General features: G+C 44.8%; 1 protein-coding gene across 1 annotated transcript in view; it reads left to right on the top strand.

The window, feature by feature from the left end:
- The window catches only part of gpc1a (glypican 1a), a 70,953-nt gene that overhangs the window by 9,667 nt on the left and 36,311 nt on the right, over positions 1 to 24,975 (top strand). The window lies entirely within an intron of this gene.

Below are 24,975 nucleotides of genomic sequence, written 5' to 3'. Positions count from 1 at the left end.
GAAACCACAAAAAATCTGGTGTTCTGTTACATGAATGAAATTACTTTTCATACAATGTACAAGCAAAAAACTAAATTTTGGCCTTTATTATTAAAATATTTGACCTTGGGAGCCATGGAATTTATGAATATGGAATTAACTGAAATACACATCACTAAAATATAGCCCATGCATAAATATCATATCATAAATATATTTGAAGCAAATATTTTATAAGTAGAAATCAGAAATCATGAATATATGTCCACAAATGATGTGTTAATTGCTCTCTTATCTCAAGACATTGTACACATGCATGTCTGTGTTAATAGTGGGTACTTTAGTGGCGTTTGTTTGGAAAAGGAGCCGTTCATTAATGCCTTCCATCTTGTCTTTTTTATCAGAGAGAGGTATTTGTAAACTGATGCAGAATAAATGAAGAACAAGCTGGATGTAGTAGAAGCTCATTAGCAATACTCAATGGGTACAGCGTTAATGGTGGTTCTGCTGTTGCGCTGGAAGAAAACAAACGCTCTGAAGACTTTTAAATCCCCATTAGAGAGACATGCCTTTTATAGACCCCCATCACAGAGAGTCCGCGGAGGAAACGGCTCCTCTCTAACCTCCGGTTCTTTCCCCGGGATCAACGAGCCTCTCTGAAACCTTAAATGAAGCGGGAAAGGCAGCCAATGCGGGAGGATGGCTGGTGCTTGTTTGGCTTGGCTGTTAATGAGCGCAGCTGCCGTGCATGGTAGGGGTTAGGGTTAGGTTCGCCTTGTTAGCACAGCGCCGCCCTGCTGGATGGAGCCCCTCTTCCAGGGCAAGGTTATGGGTCCACCCCAGGGGTCAGTTTTCCCTACAGATTTACAGATTGACCTTCTGAGCAACACCCCAGGCCTGCATGGAAACCAGTGCCTGACACACGCACACACACACACATACACACAAACACATGCACAGGCACAGACATACACACACCACACATGAACACACACACACACATATGCATAAACATAAACACATGGCAGAGATGAGGTAGAGAATAGAAGTCAGGACAGAGGGATGATCTTTAGTTTGGGTTAAAAGTCAGGTGTCACAACTTGTGGGTATTATTGCCTAGGCTGCGCTTATTTCATTTTGATCAAAGATGCATATCTTGCAACATTTATGCAGGACTTTTGGACATTCAGGTAACAGTTTTTCTTGACTGCTTGCTCATCCAAACAATAAATGAAGCGAGACAAGTTTGCCAACATATACATTTCTGCTGGAGAATTCACTGATACCCAAACCTAAACCAAATAAGGCCATCAGAACAGAATCATTTTTCTTCTCATGAAAAGGCCTTTGCATAAGCCATTTCACAACAGTGCAGTTTCAATATGACATATCAGTTTCAATATGACATGGTCAATCCTGAGTGCATGCTCTCTATACTATGCTTTGCATGGACCAATTGTTCTTCCTTTAATCGTATGTAAATGGTAATAAAAAAAGATTTTACCACTGTAAAACAACCTGTATTCATGTTCTCTAATTTGAGACCAAAGACCAAAATAGAAATACTGGGATGTCTTTCCTCCTGGAAAGACATCCCATGGAATCTAATGTAGAGATTGCCTGACAATCACCATTGATAGCATCAAGTAGTGACGTTCGGCTATGAGGACGGTTATTATAGATCTTCGATCAACTGCCTGAAAAAAAAAAAGTTGGGGTTGAGAATAGGAGTATATGGGGGTATGTATTACATTGTCACGTGGAGCTACAGCAGTACCACATCCAGAATTCAAATCTGCAACATTCTGGTTTCAGATTTAGCTTCTTAGCTGAATTGTCCGATAGTCCTGCAGCACTTGTTGGAGGTAGATGGGCTTGACCTGACTACGTTCTCTATTTTCCCCTACCATTGGACAAAGATTTGGAGTAGTGGTTACGCAAAATGGCGTGTGGCCGAGTTTCTTTTTCTTTGTGTTTGGGTGGTGAGCACCACTGTATCGTGAAGTAAGATACTGCATGTAGATTGCCTCCGCATAAAATCCATCTTTATGGCTTTATTTCGTACTGTGCAAGTTATAAAAACCGTTAGCACTTAGTGTCCCTCTGGACATTTTATTTAACGAATAAATAATCAAACTGCTGATAATATTTCCCCCTGCTTGCTTGCTTGCTTGCATCACGCTGTCGATAACACAAACAATGCCAAGGTTTTTTTTTTTTTTTTGCTGACTGCATTCATCTGTTGAGACAGCGAGGCCTGAATGAAAGCGTGGCTCCGTGCCTGGTGAAGGCTGGAGAACGGGGCGCATGCCGGCACGCTTGACGTGGCATCCGAAATTCGGCGGCTGGCTTCCTGTATCCCAGCGTGAATGTCATTAAAAAGTGAAGCCGGCTGAAATACTCCTGTCCTCCACTGCTGTAATTCCTGTGTGCTGTCCTGCTGTTTTATGGAAAGGCAAAAATAAATGGCATTAATACATATTTTACTAAAGTGTCTGTTGCACAGTTGCAAGGCCGTAAAGATGCTATAATTAAAGTATTGGGGTGTGTTCTAAAAGGAGGATAATGGCTCCAAATGTGCACAGATCCAGATCACTTTCTTCTTTTGCGATTCTTATAGTGCAGTGTTTGTAGTTTACTCTCTGATTAGCACTTGTGTCTCTTAGCACATATGCCATGTGTTTTTTGAGGACTTTTTTGGGAGTTCGTTTTTCCAGACGGAATGGTTCCAATCTTGAAAAACAGCATGAATTAATGCTTGTGACATGGTCCAGAGATTAGCTCATACCTTGTGGGAACTAGGAAGTGATTCAAATTATGTGTGTATGTTTGTTTCTGTGTGAGAGTGTGTGCAGGTGTGCATGTGTATATGTGAGTATGTGTGTTTGTGTGTGTGTGTGTGTGTGTGTGTGTGTGTGTGTGTGTGTGCACGCACATGCCTGTGTTCATGGGTGTGCATATGTGTGCATGTGTATGAGAGTGTGTTTGCATGTGTATGTGTATGAACTGCTGGGCTTTGGGGAAGCAAGTGATGCTGTCCTTCATTATTCTAAGGCAGTTGGAGGTGACAGTTTCACACAGCGGTGCACCCGTTCAAGAGTTTTGAAGATAATGTTATCACAACTTGGCACACAAGAATCTCACAGGGTGCACCTGCTTTTGTAGCGGGTCAGCTGGTTCTTGGTGGCATGACCGCAGGTAAATTTTCTTATGTGTGGAGTCACTCGGTATCCCCTGTGGTGTGGGTGTTTGGCTTCTCCTTTCAGCTGCATTCGATGCACGTGTTACTGGTGGAAGGGCCTGGCATGGCTTTCTGTGTGTTACCTGCCATGCTTGAGAGCCCGTCCCAGGAGGAGGTCCTGGGAGCTGATGGGAGTGTGCTACAGGCCATGCCTCACTGCATACCCAGCCTCCCTCTCACCGCTTGCCACACTGGAATACATGCACACCTCTCATCGCGTCTCCAAACACTGCAATTTGCTTCCTTTTAATGACTTCAGGGAAAACAGAATTCGGTCTCGTCAAGGTTTCCAGCAAAACCTTCAAGGGGTATTTTTGAGAGACTGTGTGAGGGTGCACCCCCCCTTCCACCCTACCCCTATCCCAAGAGCTATCAGTAGCAGAGAGTTCATGTGGGTGGAAAGACAGGAGGGTTTTTTTTTTCTTCACAGTGTAGAGGGGGCATCTCTTCTTTTTCCTTAATTTTCTTTCTCTTCTCCCTCCATCTCTCTTGGCTCTCCTGTCAAGCTTGCACTCATTAATATTTCACTGCACTAAAACAAACTGTGTCTGGAGGGGCTGTGTGTTTGTGTGTGTGTGCATGTGTGCACGTGTGTGTGTGTGCGTGTGTGTGTCTGTGTGTGTGTATGCCTGTGTGCATGCATGCGTATATGCATGTGAGATGTGTGTGTGTGTGTGTGTGTGTGTGCGCACGTGTGTGTGTGTGTGTGTGTACATGCTTGCACACGTGTGTGTGTGTGCATGTGAATTCATGCAGGTTGTCTGCGTAGGTTGCTCTTTGTTTTAGGGCAGGGATGGAGTGGCTTTGGTTTGAGCCCGGTTTGTTAAAAGCTTTTGGCTGTAAATTTTTCATGGTTTTTGAAGACTGGCCTGAGGGAGGGGATCTCGCTGGTTTAAGGAGACAGGACTGAGCTTCACTCAGTGTCATGGCGCTGTTTGTCTGTCTGCCCCTTACCTCTCTCTCTCCATTTCTCTCCCCTGGTAGATCCCCTCTTCATCTCACTCTTGATTTACCCTTCCTGTAATATTTCATGTTATTCTCAGTGGCCCTCCCTCCTTGTCCCTCTCTGTCCAAAGACAATAAAATACATCTGCTCTCCAAATGGAGGTAAATGCTACAAATGAATCTCTTTCTCTTGATGTGGTTTTATCTTGGGTATGCAATTGTGTTATTTTTGCTTTTCTTTTTTTCATGAAGCAGGAAGAGCATGCTCCAATCCAGGGACAAATTAAAGCATGGATGCCATTCGCTGTGGTTGCTTTGAAGAGGTGGTAAAAATAGAGGCAAGCTGCTAAGATGTCGTAATCTAGATAATAAGATATCCCAATATCTTTGACAAAGCAGTTGGTTTGACTCCAAGCCTCCCTCATGTTAATGTTTCCTGGCGCTTGCCAATGCGAAGATGCAGCAGCAGAGAAGCTTGTGAAAATGCCAGTCCTTGAAGATGTGACGGGGCAGAGATTTTTTGGTGTCTCTGTATCCCTTTTATACTCCTGTGCAATGTAATTTACACGGTTTAAAGCATCTCATTTATTTGTTTCTTGTCAGTCGGGTCTTTGGAAGTCATTCCATTGGGACGGATGTGGGAAGGGGTGGGGGGGGCAAGGGGGGCAGGTGACCTATGAATCATCTTGCTGCTATCATCTATATCGCGAGGGAAGGAGCCCATTTCCTGCCGCAGAATTCCACATGCACAGCGAATGGGATTTGTTGTCAAGAGCTTGTTACTGACAAATGGAGACGAGGCGAAAATCTTTGTTTGCGAGCACAGATCGCTGGGACGTGTCGGCGCTGTTTTCCAGCCTGCTGCTATTGAACAGTCGGGACAGCTCCGGTGCACCTCACCTCCATCTCTGTACTAGATTTAATTTAGGATGCTTGATCGATGTACAGCTGTCACGTCACTCACAGAGCTGAGAACTGGCCTTTCCTTCCGTTTCTCTCTTTTTTTTACATTGTTGGATAAATTGGCTTTCTGTTTTTACCCCGTGTTGATTTGATCTCGTGTCAATCTCAGATACTATTATTGGAAGAGCAGGCCCGTTGCTTTTTCCCATTACTACACCGTGTTACAGTGTTACTCCAATCAATTATGGCTTTAAATGGCATCTCTTGATGCTGCTCGCTTGTCATCCCTGAATTCTATCGTCTGTTTTCGTACGGCAGCATTCCTGTATGGTCCTCACTTTCTGGTGAAATAATGTTAAAAATATTACAATGTCATGCGAGCTGTTCAAGGGTTTACTTGTGTTGACAATGCTCTCCTTTTGAAAAAATAATACATTTTAGTGAAAGATTAAATCTGCATGCTACATTGAATCAGGATTAATGCCTGAACTGTAATGCGCCACACCTGTTTAACTAGGAGTGATTTATGATGTCATAGTCTCCTGAGCAGTAGAAAAAAATTAACTTTCAGACATTGATAAAAAATAGCTACCAAGCTAACATGACAAAAGTGTCTACATTTGGCATTGTTTTGTTTTACTTCTTGTTTGAGCACAGCTGATAAGTACAACAACTAATGCTGTCTGTGATAAGTAAGAAGTCTGCCTAGCCATTGATTGGTGTAAGTATAAAATTCCATCTCAAATGGACAAGAATGTACATTTGATAGGAACAAATGTTCCAGGTCAATTTAGTCTGCAGTCTTTCAACAGCATGTCTTAAATGCAACACTTCATGGAAAAAAGTATTGAAGCCTCTGGTATTATTTCCTTACCTGTGTCTTTGGAGTTGATAGAGTCAACATCAAAATGTAGTTTGATAACCAAAACTCTGGCCTGCCTGTAGCCACTTGTATGCCAAATTGTGGGATATGGTTGGTTAAAATACTGAAAAATACCGTGGGAGACCAGCTTGATACCTTAGTTAGATATATTAGTGAGACTGATTCAGGCATGACAGTGGAAAAATAGCATTATTGCCCAGGCTCCTTTTCCATCTGGTGGAAGACAGGACAGTGGAGCAGGCAGTACAGGGGCGGGGGTGTTTCCCTACGCCAGCATCACTCGCCAAGCCCATTTTGAATGCAGTGCTGTCCACGGCTGAGCTAACCCATGAGGGGAACACACCATGAGCTGAATGCCTACCCCCACCCCCCCTCTAGTGAACACATTAGAGGTGCTGTGTGATTGGCTGCCTGGCTGCCAGACTGCCACCTCAGGAGAACGAAACCTGTCAGACAGGCAGACGGAGAGGCTAGATCGGGGGGGGGGGGGGGGGGGGGGGTATATCTGGGGAAGGACAGAATTATTTATCCCACCCATTTCTTCTCCCTATGATGCTGGAGGCCTCCACATTAAAAGACGGAGCAGAGAAAGAAATATTGGGGATTGAGAGAGTGTATGTGTCCATATTAAGAGATGGAGTACAGAATAGAAAATGGTATTTAGAGAGTGTACGTGTCCAAATTGAGAGGCATGGTATGCAGTTGGAGTGCAGGCTTGGTAAGACAGTAGCAGACCACCCCACCCCTGCTCAGTGATACGACTGCATTGACATTCCTCCCTTGCTGCTGCTCACACTCCTGAGAAGGTTTAGAGGTGTTTGGCCTGTCTCAACAGCTCCCTAGCTGTCCCTTAATCTCTGTAATTTGGTCAGATTAGCTCTGGGAGGAAGTTTTGCACCAGTGGTACAGTGTAGGACAAACATGCAACCTTCGACTACTTGCCAGCTCACCTTTTGGAAGACTGTCTCCTCCAGTGTGATTGCCATCCTGGCGTCTGAACATCTCTGTGGATAAATGCATCTGGCGTTTGATCATTTAGATCCCAGCTCACATGCTGAGACACAGCTGTCTTTCTTGTGTATTTTGTCCAGACTACTAATGAACGTCAGTAGCTGTAAGGGCAAATAGGACACGTATTCAAGTCAACCCCATCTACCTCCACTGAGCACTGTATGAACATTCTGCTCTTTCTCATTTAACGCAGGGAGTGTAGGCCATCCTACATGGATTTTGGCCGAACAGAAAAAGAATATTCAAATGCTCATGGCTGAGCGATGGCTAAGTGTTGTCTTCACTTGCTAGCTAGCAAGCTCCTCCTCCTTCCTTTGCTATTTTTAACAGACTGGTAATATCTAATGGGATCAGAGAACATCCTCCAACAACAGTTATATGTGGCTACCAGAGTCCGTTCAGTGAGAGCGCTGTCAGGTTGCGGATCGTCTCCCTGCTGAGCAGATGTGTGGCCCATGCGCCGTGCTTGCGTCATAAATACTGCAGCGCTTAATGGCTTTTTTTAAAGGGCACCCAAGGCCACCCAGCGACAAAAATCACACATTTCCTATTAAGTCAAGTAGTTTAGTTTTTATAAATAAATTTGTATGTGTAATTGGAACACGAAATCCCTTTGATGTTTTCTGGAAGAGGACAATAAGTGCTTATAACAAACCCGAGGCAGGGTGTTTAGCTGGGTGCTCTTTTGCGAAATGCACACCAAATAAAGCCTCGGTGCATCTGGGCAAATACTTCCCCCCCCTTCTCTCTTTTGTAAAGATCGAGGCTCGGCGTGATTTCGGGAGGATGAGGGGAGGACCTGTTGCCTCTTCCGGCTGTCAAGGGTTCAGTGGAGGATGAGCTACAGGGGGAAAGCTGTAGTGTACCCAGGCTAAAGCCACTCAGACCTCCGCTTGTTTACCTTGGGATTAGGAAGTCTTTAAGAAATTACATTTCCCAGGAATCCAGAGGCTTTAATCTTTCCCTAAGATGAGCAAGGTCCTGTCAGACAGCAGTAATATCAAAGCCTGTAAGCGAGAACCCTGGAGACAGGGAAGAGGGGGCCATCGGGGTAATTACCATCGTTATATTGCAATTAGCTTGTGTTTTTCTGGTAATAAATTGTACAGAGGGAGAGTCTTTGTGCGCTGGTGTGGGTAAATGTGGGTAAATGTAAACAGAACGTCATCTGACTTCGTGCCGAGCACAGACGACAGCCCCTCTTCCAATTTTAATCAGCCACAACAAAAGCGCTCTGTGTTCTGCCTGCAAAATCCAGGCCAGCTGTCACCTTTGCACACTCTCCATCTCTGTCCTATTGTAGGACAGCTGGATATTCACAAGGAACACTTAAGGTAAAGATCCTTGCTTGAGGGTACAACATGTGTCCCAATAGAGTGCCACAGGAGATTCAAACCTATATCCATCTGGAGTTTGTTGCACTTTTCATTGCATCATCCTGCAGTCATTTTCGGGGATATTCAGCCAGTGTATGATAAATCTCACTCATTGATTTTTTTTTTTTTTTTTTTTGCTCTGAGAGTGCACTGTAGGGTTTGCCATTTGGAGTAAGTACCTTAGCTTCACATGTTTGGGTTTGTGCACAGTTAATACAAAACCAGTAGTTGTTAAGCTTGGTCAAAAGAAGCAGAGGACTGAAGACGAAGATGAAGATAGAAGTTGATAAAAAAGAATATGTCATACTGCATTAAAATGTCGAGATGTCGCTGGCACGAGATGAGGGTCTTAGCTTCTCTGGTGTTGACACGCCATTCAGCACAATGTTCAGCACAATCTCCAATGTGCGGGTGGAGAGATTTGGAAAAGTGAGACCCTGAAACTGGATCTGGCCTCGCATACAGTGTGAACCCTGTGTCAGTCTGTCAGAGGGTGCCGGTCGCTGTTCTGAGAACAGTGGATCAAAAGCCCCGCTGCGGCTGACCAGAACAAAGTGGGCCTTTGTCTGGCTTGTGTTCTGGGCCGCGTGCAACGGCCACGGATTCCCATGCTCTGTATTCCAGGCACAGCCGGAGAGAGCTCCCATCTTCCATCACCGCGATGGGCGGGCTGGCCTCCCAGGAACGCGTGACTTTCTCACTGTCTTCCTTCGGCGTTGCTGCGCTGTCACAGTGAGCGTCATCGCCTGTCCCAAGGAGGTCATGTGCCGGCTGGCGGAACGCCCTTAAGGTTTGCGTTCAAGGCCGGCGGACATTTGAAGCGAACCGTGGCGTATTTAAACGGCCCAGCTCTCGGATGATCCTGTCAGTGTTCGCGTGTCACAAGATCTTCAGATGAGCTACTGTTGCTGATGTGTGTCTCGCGCCGCATTTGGCTGTGTCGGAGGATCACTGCTGGGAACACTTAGCCAGCCAAACTCTCCGAAACACTGGCCGGGTGGAATTTGTCTCAGGTGTCACACATGGCCAGATGGACGCTGAGTGCTACCCAGTCAAACCCACATCCTATTCCCAGCTTCTCATTCATTGCAGTCCGCTCCATTGTTGACAGTGTGTAGTCAGCCAGAGACCTCTGTTATGTGCTATCCCTGCTGCAGTCCGTAGTCACTGTTAGACGTGTAATTTAGCGTCTGTGTGCCAGCGGGCAGGTGAGGACTTGCAGGTGTGTCATGAGGGCTGGCGTGTCGGCGCACGGCGCTGCTATTTACAGTGCACTCCGATCCTGTGGAAATCCAGGGCGCTGCTGTTGGGATGGGGAAGCTGCCAGCAGTGATTATTAGTGGTGGACAGAGTGGGGCTCTGTGAACTGCCAGACGCTCACTGTAAAATGAACTCTTTCTAGATGAGTCATCGACTGAGCTAAAAGCCGATCAAAAAGGGTGGCAGCGTAACATAGTGGTAAGGAGCAGGACTTGTAACCAAAAGGTTGCCGGTTTGATTCCCTGCTGGAGCACTGCTGCTGTGCCCTTGGGCAAGGTACTTAACCCACAGTTGTGTCAGTAAATATCTAGCTGTATAAATGGATAACACTGTAAGAAAAATTGTATAACCTATGTAAGTTTCTCTGGACAACAGCGTCTGCTAAATGCCAGTAATGTAATGCTAGTAATGTAACGTAAAAGGGCACCAACTCCTTGCTCATCTCTACCAAGTACGTGCCAAACAGTAAAACTGCACTTTTCACAGTGACAAGCTTGTTCCCTCTCTCCCTATGGAATGTAATAGTGACATGTGACACATATGCTAGGACACCTTGTGTCCAACATGAACTGCAGATCAGTACTGAAGACCAACTCCACACATCAGAGGTGTGATAAGACCTTGTTAGGTCATTACTAGGCATACACCTCTCTCAGCAATGACGGTGTGCTACGAAGAGGTATGCTGATGAGGATCTGCCTGAGACTGGCTTCTTAGTAAAACTGTGCCTCATCTCTGTGATTTTTCACAGTATCTTCATATCATAAGAGACAATGATTTATTGTCAGATGGCTTAGCTGCTAGCAGTGGCTCTGTTCCGATTGCATTGTTCTAATCGCAGTTTATTGTTGTGATGAATATGTTATCTCAGCCAACCTACGGTATGTTCTATCTTCGAGTTTATGTAAGAGAAACAGGGTTTTTTTTTCATTTTAATTAGGATGCGCTTGAGGGACAAAGCGGAGCTGAATGGAAGCTTTTGTCTCGCGTGGTTGGTTATTGGTTTTGTAATTCGAGCTGCCTGGGAAGGTGTAAAAGTAATAGTGTTGTGCTGTAGATGCGCTAACAGAGGCCCTACTGTTGCACAAATCTCACACCTTTGCCAAATCAAATCAGGCGAGTGCAGCGGCTTGGAGACGTTGCCCTTCCCCAGTTGTCCCCTCTTAGAGAGTCTCGACACGCAGCGTGCTCTGAGAAAAGGAGCATGATCTGTATGGCTGGCCGATGAATGAATTGATCCAAATGGACAGGCCCTCTCATGATCGCATAGGAGTGCTGAAAGTTGTGGGAGTATTGGCAGGCCCCTCTCTCTCTCTCTCTGTGCTTTCAGGGAACTCTTTATCCAGTCTTGGCATGGGGCACAGTGCCTTTTGAAGTCAGAACCATTAACTACCACAACAAAAAGGCAGAGCAAGGTGGCACTGGGAATGTGTGGTGTTCTTATACACATAAAAGAATGTCTGGTTGTTCTTTTTTTTTCAAATGAACAAGAGGAAATTTACATTCAGAAAATTCCCTTACACATGTAAAGCTGCTTGATTTGACATGTTGTTTTGGCGTGACTGATAGATTTCCAGTTAATTGGAAGACAGTCTTTTGTTCATTCATTTACCTCCATGTGGAGTGATCAAGGCGTGCAGAACACATCTGTGAAGGGTGCAGTGGAGTGGATTTTGGACAGGTGGAATGGGGCAGGTGGGGTTTAGGGGTTAGACAGAAAAGAAGTTAGAAGTTAAAATGGGTATGATGATGTCAGAGGAGCGGAGTACTTTCTGCATCTCCAGCTAGCTTATACCTTGTCTGGCCAACTATTGTAACTTGGTCATGCAGTGCTTCTAAAATTGCTGACTCCTTATATGGCTTTTTGCTTGTGTTGTACTCTGTCTCGCTTTCATTAAAAAAGTTTGGAAAAAATTTGGAAAAAATTTATTCCAAATGAATAAATGTAAATCTAAATGTAAATGCATATGGCTCCCTCCACCAAATACACATGTGCCCAGTGCTCTTGCACACTCTCAGTGCCAAAGAGCTTTACTTTCGCCCTCCCCTCAGCTGATAAGCCAATAACTCTGTCCCCACTAAAGCCGCCAGTCAACAGGCCAGGTAGAGGGAAATTAGAGACAGTCAGCTTTTTCTCTCAGACTCCCTCAAACTCCAGCTCCTTTCCAGCTTGCTCCATGTGTTGCCGTCTGTGCACACATGTTCATCTTCTCATTCAGAAGCAGGAAATTAAAAAAAAAGTAAAAACCTGTGTGCTGAGCAGCATATGAAGAAAAGGCAAAAATGAGATGTTTTGAGGCTTGGGACTGGGGGTTGTGTAGATGAAATTCTGAAAGGGCCCTGAGAAAAAAACACTACCTCCAGTGAATAGAAGAGATGCTTGATTGATACACATACATGTTATTCAGCAAGAAGGGAGATGAACAGTGTTTAATCATTTCTACCTGCTCCTTTGCGAATTTCTGTTTTTGTCTGAATTTATATGCTGTTGCATTTTGTATGCTTTGGTGGTGAATGATACTACTGCAGGGGGTTGTGAGAGGAGATTGGGAGGTGTGGGATTTCTGGGGAAGGGAGGGGGCATTTTGGGATGGAGCTTGAGTCCTATCTGCGCATCTCAAAGACCCCAGCCTGAGGTAAAACCGGGCCTCCCTGACACTGAGGCCACCGATGCTGTCCAGCCTGAAGCCAGGATTTTCAGACTCTTCCTTCACGAGGCCAATTCTTCACAGAGTGGTCCGTAGAGGCAAGGGGGGAGGGAGGCATGGCAGAAACCAAGAGCAGAATTTTAACCATGCACCAGACTAAAAATACCTCCAGGAACACTAAACCAACCACCATGAGGCCTACAGGGGCTCACACACGTATCGTCTTGGTAACTGCTAAAACTAATGGGGAGAAAAACACTGGTTTTCTCAGGCATTGGGTTTTAACTACTTGATGAAATTACATAGATTACACAGAATTACATTACGGGCACCTACAACTAACTCTGGCAGGCGTGCCCAAAGAGGCAATAATCTATTCTTAGAGTTAGACTTGTGTAAGCATGGACATACTCTCAAAATACTTATTTGATGCCATCTGGTTATGCCAAGTAAAGTGCAAGATGTTGAAAAAAAAGCAGTTTTTGATATTACATGCGGTTGAGCCATATTAGGAAGAATCATGATCACATGTTCATTTTCGTGTTACTCCAAAGCATTAGCTTACTGCTACAGAGACATTTGCACTTCAGGAAGTGTACTTTCATTGCTGTCCAAGAGTAAGATGATTATTTTAGATATAAAAGTGGCTCTGCTCTTTTCTCAATACAAAGCAGCTAAAAGCCTTCAAATTACACCGCCTGACAAGATCAGGACCTTAGAGTGGAGGGATTCCCAGACTCCCCTATTTCAGAGAAATTATTCATCGGTGGAACATATATATGTCATGCAAGACTGTTTCCGTGGCTATAATAGGATGGTGTATTTCAATATTTTTTTCTCCAAAGGTAAGCAGAGGCAGGCCATGTGAGTTAGAAATCTGTGACAGGTGATATTTTAAGAGCAGGTTGCAGGCAGATCTCCCAGCTTGGATGGCTGTGGTGGATAGAACGAAAAAAGAAGTTGCACTTGACTAACACGCAAAAAAAAGGGGGGGGGGGGGGGGGGGAATGAAAAGAAATAAATTAAACTGCACATTTCATGTTTTATAGAGCGCGCCGGGCACACTTTGATGTAGTCTCTCGTGTCACATAAAGAAAGCGGCTATAGGTTGGCCATCAATCATGTTTACTGCTCGAGGGGATGGCTTTATGGGCCCTGGGGGGGGGTGTCAACAGTCAGGGGAGCTAAAAAGATGTTCAGCTGGAAAACTTCCTGCATCCCACTTTCAGCCAGTGCTGGGCCTGAAAGGGGGGGACAAGGAGTCACACTGCAAAGGTGGGTGCCAATTATGGCTACATGGATTGGGGGCAGAGGTAGCGATATGGGGGAGAGAGAGAGAGAGGAGGGAGAAAGAAGGCAAAGGATAGAGGGAGAAGATGGGGGGGGGGGTTAGAAGCTGGTAGGCACAGGTAGGGAGGGCGAAAGTACTGTTGTTTTATGCTGTAGATTTAGAGGCATCTGATTTCAAAGACATCTGCAAATAGCTTTCTTTCAGCATTGCATTAAAGAGGTTTCAAAAGAAGCAGGGGAGTAAGTGTCACACTGTCTCCCCAGTCTTGTGCATTATCTGTTAGAACACAGGGATATGCCCCGTTTCATGTGCAAATATAATGCACTCAGAAATCCTTTGCCATTTTAAAAATATTTATATGCGTATGTCTCTTGATCTGAGTCATACTTGGATATTTCTACTAAATAATAACTGGTAGCACTTTGCGGAATGACATTCAATACTGCATATCCAATTTCTTTGCTGTGCTGCCCACATAAATATGCAACAACGTGCAGGTTTTGCTATATTTAAGTTTTGTTCAAGGGCTTGGACATGTAGTAGCACAATGATTTGTCATTGTACAGAACATGTTCATAAACTGGAGAAACTGTTGGGGAAGAGTAGGGAGCCAGTATGCAGCTTAATCCAATCCCCATAAGAACAAACACAGTGGAGGCTGGGTCCAGGAAAAGATGCAGCAGTACAACCTCACAGCTGTACTGTATGCATCTTTGCCCCTGAGAAAATCTCTGGAGTAAACAGAGCACAGCGACGGCAGAATGTAGAGCTTACATCTCACCTTGCCTCAGTCACAAGCCGCCTGCGAACACTGAAAGGCAAACTACAGGTTAGTCAACTCAAATAACAAGGGAAACATCTCCTCACCTGCCCGTAAGGTCAGATCGCTCATCGTCCTACAGTAATCTGTGTGTGTAGCAGCAGTGTGTCATTAGCGGTTGTTTCTCATGTCAACAGCAGCTCAGCCACAGTAACTGAGTGTCAAAGGCAAGTATAGCAAGATGGGTGAATATTTGACCCAATTTTGCATGGAATGGTGACACGCAAACATAAAAAAATAGGATGAGAAGCGTAGTCTTTCCCTAAATTAATACTGTATGTGCTTTAACATATATGTATATGTATGTGTGTGTGTGTGTATGGGAGTGAGAGAGAGAGAGAGAGAGAGAGAGAGAGACAGACAAAGGAGGTATAGTTATTGAGTGGGGATAGGTTCATTCTCGTGTGGCCTGTTTGATGAATATGGACTATCAAGCAATGTAGCAATCTGTCCTTAAAACTAACACTGAAGTGGGTCCTGCACTCAATCTCTGTGACATTATTGTGTGTGTGGGGGCGGAGGCTGAGTGTCTGTCCTCGCCTGACATCTTTATGATGGGAATTATGTGTGTATATTGTCTGAATGGAGCTCATCTGCTTTATTGACGCCGTCGGTTTTGTTGTGTTTTGTAATGGATGGGAAGGGCAGTACCACTGGCTCAGTGAGAGTGTGGTTCCAGTGCTTGTCCTGGCATCAGAAACGTGTGGGTTCAGAAATGGTACACTTTGGGTATGGTACCCTTCTTTGACTCTCACTAATGGGTGGAATCAGCCTTCATGTACATTGTAATATGACCCAGTTCTAAATGTAGAGCCTTCAATAAGATAAGATCTGTACACAAAATTGGTTTTTTTCTAATTGCTGTCTGCTATATTTTGTTACATATTATGGGGGTATTGATGCAAAGAAAGTGAAATAACGATACACGCTTATGATGTCTTCAGACTTTCTGGAGCCTGTGTCATTAGAGAGGTTTTAATTAATCGATTATGATTGATATGATTTTCCTAGCCATTCAGTAATTTTGTCATTAACTCTTTGGTTTAATTAAAATAATCTATTTCTTGTGCTTTACGTGAGAGCTCAACTTAGCTTTTGTTCGGCCTCAGTGCTGAGTTGGCTTCAGATCAGCTGTCTAATCTCTCTTATATTTAGCTGTGGGGGGAACTGGCTGGAGGTTTGGCAGAAGCAGCCTTCGGGCTCCTGGTCTGTGCACGATGCTGGCTCAGGCGGTACTTGGTGTCCCTGGGGGTTAGCCGAACAGAAGCTCAGAGAATTAGGAGTGTCCCATCGCTCCCCAGGCCCTGGACTACTCCTCGCGCACCTGTTCAGACACGCTCTGGCATTCTCAGCCAAGTGCAAGAGATGCGTGTGTTTTGTCACAAAAAGAACCTTGAGTTCATGGATCTGCAGGAGAACTGGGCAGAAGGAGAAGAAGGACATTGGGTATTATAATGAAATCCCATGACATATTGTGCTGTGAGATTGTTTCTAATTCTTCATTCTGTTTGGCTTTTTTTTACATACCCTTTTATCTGCATGCCAGAAGAAGGAATGCAGAAATTATACAGAGCTAATAATGCACAGTGACATTTTGTTACATAAACACAAGCTATTTTGTCATTTACATGCAGTAATATGGAGAATATGACTCAATGTGTTTATTGCTTTTGTTGTCTTACTGGTGTAAAACTGTACCAGTGAGCATGCATTTTTAGCAAGGACAATATGAGCAAAGCCCCTAGCACTGCTAGTTAGATAAACCTGTTCATGCTGAGAATGCATTCTCCTTTAGCCTGCCCAAAGTGCTGGTGAGGGTTGTACAGACGGATCGTGCCCCCAAACACAGTCAGCGGATCAGGTTTACTCTTGTGTACAAAACGAGTGGTGTTGGGATTAGGATTAAGTTATCAGATCCTGGATCAGCTCTTTGAGGCAAGATCATCGCCATACCTGGACAGAGGGGAGAGGGGGTGGGACCATGTGGCTTACTGTGGCAGCTGTTGGGAGGGGTGTAACCATTGAGTTTTTGTCCCAGGCCCATGACAAATGACTACAAAAAAAGAAAGGTGAAAGACTACTGATGACTCAAAACTGTTTTTTTGGAGATTTGGGAGTTTTGGTGAGCCTTAAATCATGGCAGAAATGTGAGGAAATGGAAAGCCAAGTGAATGTAGGGAATTTCAGGATCCAGTTATGCATTTTGAGTGAAGCAGGGGTGAAAACTTTCTGACCCCCCAGGCGAGGGAAGACAGAAAAGAGTGAGATAAACACAGACGTGCTGGCCCTTTTGATCTTGGCCCAAATTATAGGTGTCTAAGCTGAAACGTAAATCTTATTTTGCGAGGGGGCGTCGCCTGCGAGTTTTCGGTGGCAGTGATTGACAGCGGTGTCAGTACCTGAAAGGGCTGCAGAGAGGCAGGCAGAACGTTAGACCACTGTCACAGGGGCTTAATCCACCCGCCCCCCCTTTTCTTTTCTTTTCTTTTCTACTCTTTGTCTCCTGTTTGAAAGGAAACCCTCTCCTCTGTCACTTTCCTAATATGCAGCATCATTCAGTCGCTGTTGGGTCCCACAGAGCACTAGTGTTTGCAGTGACTGGGAATAAGACCACCCATTAGCCTACGCTAGCTTCATTGCCACCCCTCAGCTTGCACTGTGCTGTGTTGTCATTCATATAATTGACTACTGCATCCTTACCCTCTACCCCTGTCCATCCTTGCCTTGCCCTGCCCTCCCTCTGTTTTTCCTTTCTTGTACCTGTGTGGTGACCCCTGGACTGGGGGTGTGGTTAAGGGAGGGTGAGAGGTCATGGTTGAGGCCTTGCGGTGTCAATAGTTTCTCTCTCTGACACATAGATATGGAGAGCAGCAGGCGCTGTTGAACTCTGGCCTCTCTAACCCCTCTCCTTCCCGGCTCTGCCACTCAGCTCGGCCTTCTTTCTTGGCTCATGAGAATGTCCACAAAAGGAACTGCATCACCATATTTGACAATACTCTGTGTCTGTGTGCTCCCTAGCCCGGGAGGTGAAAAGTGTATGATCAAGTCATTGGTCATTTATTGGTGCTTTGTGCCCTTCTCTGGTTGGGCCACCTTGACGATTTGACCCCTCTGTAAGATGATCCTGCTTGAGAATAGATTCTACTGGTAAAGCGAAAACAAATCTAATGCTCCAATTTCCTATTGATCACATTGTCATTTGTTGATGTACTTCAAAGCCTTTAAAATAAACACAAACTAGCACGGCACCAGGATTACCTCCCCATGCCAGGTAAGGACTCAGCCACTATTTATAGAGAGAGTAATAACTAGGGCAGGGCAGTCAGGCCAGCTGTTTGGGTATGTTTTTTATTCAGAGACAGCAGAAATAGGCTGGGTTTGAGAGATCATAACAATACAGGTGCTTGTGCCCACTAGGCCAGGGCAGAAGTTTAAGGGATTTAGACTTATCTATCATTTATTAACAGCGCTTTTTCAGGTTCAAGTAAGCTGCTGAAATCTGAGCAAAACATTGCCATCCAATCAGAGCAGAACATACTGTGAAGCATGTGATACAGGGATGATCCAATCAGTTTTGGATGGGACTGGGATATCTCATGCATAAGGTCATAATGACTGGTTGCATAGGTCATTGGAATAACCTCAGGAGGTTATTCGAGTGTCAGCATAGTGTTTAGTGTTTGGGATGTGCTGGTTCTGCCATTCTTGCTGGCCCTAGGCTCTTGTGTGTGTCAGTTTGTGGAATGTGTGCTTGCTATTGATTTCATTTTTGCATCTGTCTGTCTGTGCCTGGGAGTCTTTGATTTTGATGTTAGTCATATGTCCCATGCAAGCAGGAGAGATGAAAGTAAGATGGCAAGAGGCCACAGGTCCTAGTCATGAGTCACCATGGTGACTTAGGGAATTCTGGTCGTAGCAACAAGGATTGGGATTGCCCCTGCTCAAGTGTTTGTCAGATTGTCTGATCCACCCAGCAGTGACATATACTGACAAGACTCTGACTGTAGGATGGAGCTCTTGCCATTGGTCTCTGGTTGAGGGATATTGTACGCACATCTTACATAAGCGACAATGTCATCATGTTAAGACTACATCTGAATCTCGAATCCTAAGCCTAACCCCTAAATTAATTTGATTTTTTTCTATTCTGAACCCAGCGATGACGTTTGCAGTAACTGCGTAAGCAGTAGCCTTTGGCTTGTGGCACTTACGACAAGAGGTCACACTGGATGATGGATGAGAAGATCAGGACACCAGGGATCACCCTTTCCTGCCAGATCAACCACTTCTGAACAATGCCCTTTTTTAAAAATTTGAGCCCCTACCCTCCCTAATGTCTGTGCATGGGCCTGATTGGGTGCTTGCTTTACCTACAATCAGTGGACATGAACTACCAGCTGAATGATCTCCCTATCCCAGCATCCACATGGTAATCAGGGGTCATTTAGTGCTGCTGTGAGGAGAAAAAAAAGTAAGGAGCTTTAATTTGGCATTCTTGGTTCCATACTGTATTTGGAAAGAGATTCCAGCAGAGATTGTCCTGAACACACTGTTTTGCTAATGGGCCACTTGCATATGCAAAACCACACCAGCGAGATGAGCATTGGCCAAAAAAACTGACGGGGAGATAAGGCTTTAATTCCCAGAGAGGCATCGGGAGATTAGCGCCTAAGAACTACCCGTTACTGGGCAACAGATTTATTGTGTTTGCTGATGAAAACTGAATGGAAATGAGTCTTTGTGAGGCACAAATCATTTTAAAAAGTTTCCTTTTTTAGATTTGCTGGTTATCTGTCACAGCTACGTTTGGCAGCTAAATACAGTAACAAGAATGCACAGTTTTTATATTACAAAATGTTCCATTGTAGCTACATTTACATAACAGCACCACCCTGAAAAAAGAAGCTAAATTTGGCAATTAAGTAAGAGTAAAAAAGAAAAACAAGGTGTTTAACTGTCCATCTTCAGCGATGGCTCTGAATCTTAAAATCCCACAATCCTTTATTTCTATGATCTTACTCATGGAGGAAAACTCATGACTATGTCTGTACAGTCCATTATTTCTAACACCATACCTCAGAACAGGATCCTTTATTCTAACGCAATTATTGTTAAACATACAGCATTACCATTGATGATGATAAAAAAAGATAATTAAAAAGAAGTTCTTTTTCACAGACATCCAAATGTTTTGATCTAAAATATCTTACATATCTAACAGTGAGACTTGAATCAAACTTTTAATTGGAACCTAAGGTGTGACAGATCATATGTGGCAAAGGGCCCATGAATTTGATCATCAGCTTGCCAATGTACATCAGTTTTTCCATTTCTTTAGAGATAATGGTGCTTCCCCATCAAGGGTACCTTCATTCGATGCCTACACACACACTTACATGCAGACACACAAATTAATGTCAAATCTGCTTTCTCTGCCTTTCTGTGGGTCACACAGCTGTAAAGCTGGGTAGCTGGGTGACTTTATCAGTCCACCACTTCGCTTTTTTTCCCTCAATTATTCTTAAACGGGAGCCTGCCTCTCAGGAGAGTTTTGATAAGTTAATGATCGGATGCAGTCATTACTGATTAGATGTCTTAACTGTCAAAGAGGAGGAAGCAGTGGAGACCATGGAAGGGACGCTAAGTAAGCACTTTAAAACCTGTCCCCACGGAGATGGCAGAGGAAAACAAGCCTCTTTTCCAGTGGTGTGACAGACGAGCCAAACCTCTCTGATTAAGTGATCTGCCTGTGTTGGAAGGGTTAGCTGTATGAGAAAGGCCAGGTCTGCAGGTAATGCTCCACTGAGCACACGGGACTCCACGTTTTCATCTGGGCTGCCTTCATGGGGGCTGGAGAGACTGGAGCCCTCAATGACTGTCAGATGAGATGAGGGCGAGGGTTAGAGGCCAGTGAAAGTGCGCAATCGAGTGTAAAGAACTACAAACAGAGCCTGGAGGACTCTCCCTGGTGCTGACAGGTGAAATACTCTCTCCCCTAGCCTCCTTGAATTTAGGATAATTAACGGGAATTTCAGCTCCGTCTTGTCGAATTCCCCAGAGTGTAGAGCTGAGCGTGCGTCCGAGTGGCGGGCTTCTGCACAGAGCGTTCATGTCAGGGGTTGATGGGTGGCATCTGCTGGTGAAATCTGTCATGGAGTACGTGCCTCTCAAACCTCATCAACAGATGCATCCAGATCCAAGCTGACTCCAGGTGCTCTCTGCCTGCATCTGTAAGTCTGCAGTAAAACACTCCCTATCCCTGCTCTCCAAAGCCTGAAATGAAGATAATCAGACCCTTTTCAATCTCTGTCTGTTTCTCTTTCTCTGTCTGCCACTCTCCTTCTCTATGTCAGTGCAATTTACAAGTTGGAAAGTAGTCCATACCCATCACTCCCAACTTACCTTTAAATAGGGTTGAATACAAGGATTGTTGGGGGGGATCGTGGTGAAATCTGAACTACTTTCCAACCTGTAAATTGTACTGACAAAGAGAAAGAGAGGGTCACAGACTGAGAGAAAAACAGAGAGATTAAAAAAGGGCAGGGAGGGGTTAGGTTTTCCTTGTACCCTGGCATGGGTCAACACCAAGGGAATGTCTGCATTAGACACAGTCTCCATCTGTCACAAATTCTGAATTCATTCCACACGTGACAGTGAAAACCAAGCTGTGCTGATGTCATCTCCAAATGGAATGTTCATTCTCTCTGTAGCTGGGAGTGTCCCCTGTAAAATTATATGGCATTTAGCAATTACACCAAAGTCCTTCACAGATTAAATTGTTGGACCGGATAATTGGAGTGGGGCTTGGTAGCTAAAAAAAAAATGGCACAGGTCCCAACTAATGTCCACAATGATCTGATTTACAAGATTTATTGAGACAGTCACCTCAGATACTTTGGAAAATCTGGAAATATGGAAGCGGCATGATTTCCGTACTAATCCCAGTATGAAAGCTTCGCGACAGTCAGATGGTCCCAGAATAGTCCCACGTCCTCCATCGCTGTTCGTGGCTGGGATGGGAGTGTTCTGTCATCACACTTTTCTCGCGGTGACAACACAGCAGACGGCTTACCTCTGCTGTCCTTTTAACCGGCTGGTGAGGAGCCCTGTGGCAGGATGGCATAGTTCCCAGGTATTTAGTGTAACTGTCCTGCATCCGACAGATTGCAAACGAGCCAGAGAGGGAGCTGAACAGTGTCCTTGATACACAAGGACAGAGGAGAAGCCAAATGTTAGGCTTCCAGTGTCAGAGTGGAGTGGAGTACGTGCCTCAGACAGCCTGCTGTTTTGCTCTGTGGGGTCAGGCTGGGTTACACTGATGAACACGCACTGCTTTGAATGGAGCGTTAGTTAGCGGGATCTGTTGGTTTTGTGGGAAGGCCTTGCATCTACCCATTTGTCTTCATTATTTCGATACCTTTGCACTCAGGCTTGCCGTTATCCTGTTGTTCAGTTTATTTATTGTGTCCTACACTGGTATTTAGTGGGTGCAGCTGCAGCTTTTATCGATTTAACAAAGACAAAGCAACAACATTCCCTCATTCTGTCTGAGGAACAAACACAGGCTGCCGTGACAACAATGGCTGCACCTCTCTGAAGATAAATGAGTGGAATGTTTTGAGTTTCTTTATTCCCCAGTTTTTATTTTTTTTCACATTCAAATGAATGTATTTCATGTTCATTTTCACTTACTTGAGTTCAGAATTAAACTGGTGAGTTTGGTGCACCGTGCTTAGAGGTACAAGAGCAGTATCTGACTTTGGATTCAAACCAGACTAGTTCTCTAACCTCTGGCCAAACTGCTTCCACATACATGGTAGATTCTATTAAGCTGGATCAGTACTGGTTCAACCTATAGGATGCATTTTTTCAAGCACCTCAGGTTTTTTTCCCTGTCTTGACCTCACCTTGAGCTCTTGGATGTGGGAAGTGGAAGGCTGGGAGAGCAGCTCGATGGTGCTGGGGACCAAAGAGGCAGTGAGGCGGTCCCCCTGTCCCATGTAAGGACAAAGCTGCAGTTCCCCTTTCCGATGTGCCGCTGCTTTTGTGCAGATTCTGATTCTGAGTAGTAAAGTGCATGAGTTGTTGGCATCAGCAAAGCAGACACCACTCTAAGGGAGAGTCTGAAGGAGGGTTTGTTAATAGGCATGGTGCTTTTGATGAGATTGACATGAGGAGGGTGAGGTGGGATGTGTCCTGCTTACCTATGTTGTCTCCTTTTTCAATTTTGTTGTTTCCAACTAAGGCTAACCTCCTTAAAAGCTGAATCATTGTATGTTTCACAGAGAATGGGGCTGTGGATGGCAGGCACAGCTGTATCATACTTAATTAGTACAGCTTTATGGCGGGGAGGGGGAATCTCCTGACTTGCGTGTGCGTTGCTTATAACTGAGTGAGGGGAAACAGCTTGTGTCCTGCGTCAGTATGTGGTATGACTGAGGTAGGATTTATGCAATTAGCATGCTATTAAACATTGCTCATGAAAAGCTGTCATACTCGTTAGCAAAAACAACAGTAGTGGTAAGGGATACAAATCGTCAGGACAGGAAATAAAAATAAATGAATCATTTTACGCATTTTACTTTTTAATTTTTCCTCATTTCCACCCAACATTTAGTAATCACCGTTTACACATTTAAGCTTGTCACCACAGCAAGGACACCCTCTGATCCCTCGTAAAAGCATGGGACGAGACGCGTCCGATACATACTCTACTGTGACTTTTTTCACACTACAAGTCCCACAGTGCACCAAGACGTAAACACCACTGGGAGTATTGTGTATCAGATGCTATCTGAGTAACTCGGTTAGGTCCCAGGGTATTGGGTCCAGAGCAATGTGACAGGCAACCTGGCAGACCTACCCACCCCTATCCCTGGAAGAACGAAGTATATTATTACAACATTATGTTACAAAATTTTGTTCAAAGATCTGCCAGTTCACTGAGTTAGCCAAGCATGATGCATCCCAGGGTTACTTTTCGATGCTACTGCAAAGCATCTCACAGCATGTGGCTAGAGTACAGTTTTATATGGCCTGTGTCGCGCTGATATTAGAGATAACATTTTCTGGTAATCTCTGCTCTGGTGTGTGTGTCTCAGTCAGTCCGCCCAAGTGTACGTCTTAGTCTTCACACCTACTTAGCAGCCGTTGAGGTGCAAGCCGCTAGCTAAAAATCAGGCTAAGCGCGTCGCTCGCCCTCGGGGACGCAGCGCGTTCCTCTCGCTATCCCGCCGGAGCCGTTCGCTCCGCGGCGATTTGATGAGATGTTTAATGAGATTTAAGCGCTTTTACCTCCGTCAGCTGCGCCGCCACAAGTGAGATACGAAATGTGATCCTAATAGAAATGCCTCTGTTCAGGTTTTACAAGTTTCCATGCTTTGCCCCGTGTAATAAATCACGTCGAACGAGCCTGTTTGATGTTTCACTTTTAAAGCTTATCGTCGCCTCAAAGTGAAAATATAATTTAAAAAGAGCTTGATGCTCCGACTCGCGCGATGGAGAGCAACTTTAATGGATGTTGTTTGTACAGTGCGAAGTGTGACAAAGGAGAGTGGGTGTTGCTGTACATGCAATCAAACTGACAAAGCACATGCTGTGCTTTTTGATATGACTGATAGGAACAAATTGGCACAAGTGTTGTTTGCTCATATCGTTTAAACGCTTCTGTTGGTTTAGAGGAATATGCGAACCTGACAAGATGACAAGGTGATTCCCTGAAGCATTCTGAAATTGCTGCACACACGTAAAAAAGAAAATTTAAAACATTACTAAACCAGTGTAAGTTTGTTTCTTAATTAAGCCAGATTTCTCTGTATAAATCCACGATATTTCACCGAAAAATGTCAAGAGGGATTCATTCCTTGGTGTGAATTTGGGGGTAATAAACAGAACCCCTCCTGCATGCTTTCCCCTAAAGTCAGAAGTCATAAAAAATGCATACGGTACCATCCCATGCTCCAATTCCTCACCCGCCGTGGAGACAGCGGATGCAGGCAGCTTGTTTGCGAATCGCAGAAAGGGCTGGCGCTTTGCCGCCGCCCGGGGCTGACCCGGGGTAACGCGCGGGCCGCAGAGGGGCCGTTCCCTCACCGCTCCGTGTCGGGGCTATCAGTGAACGCTCTGCCAATGCAGAATGAGTTCCAACATGTTCTCGAGTCGCGCTGCAGAGCCCTGCGTGCAATGTCATGCCACTGAACGTGTTCGGGGTTTGTCAGACAATGGCTCTTGTGATTTGGCTGCATTCTGCAGGGCTCTGTGCTGTGTTTCCTGGGTTTGGGAGTAAGGAAAGAACCAGGTCTAGTGTCCTCTTCTCCAGCCAACCTGGAAGAGGCTTCGGAAAGCTCCCATTAAAGCTTTGTAAATTAATGTCTTGCAAAATATAATTGTATTGATATTTTGTAAAATGTGATTATTGCTTGGTGAAGAAAAATTAATGTAATATCAATATCACTGTGTTTTGCTGTTCCTAGTGGCTAGAAGAGAAACAAAAAAAAAGAATGAACTTTAGGGCCCCTCCTCTCTCTCTTTCAGTCTCTATATGTAGTTTGGTCATAGATTTCATTTAAGAAAATTGCACTTACAGAGACAAGAGCAGTCCAGCTGTAGAGAGTACATT

This window comes from Megalops cyprinoides, chromosome 2 (assembly GCF_013368585.1).
Source record: "Megalops cyprinoides isolate fMegCyp1 chromosome 2, fMegCyp1.pri, whole genome shotgun sequence".
NCBI lineage: Eukaryota > Metazoa > Chordata > Actinopteri > Elopiformes > Megalopidae > Megalops > Megalops cyprinoides.
The sequence above is the reverse complement of the archived record's forward strand: the minus strand, read 5'-3'. Positions and strand labels throughout refer to the sequence as shown.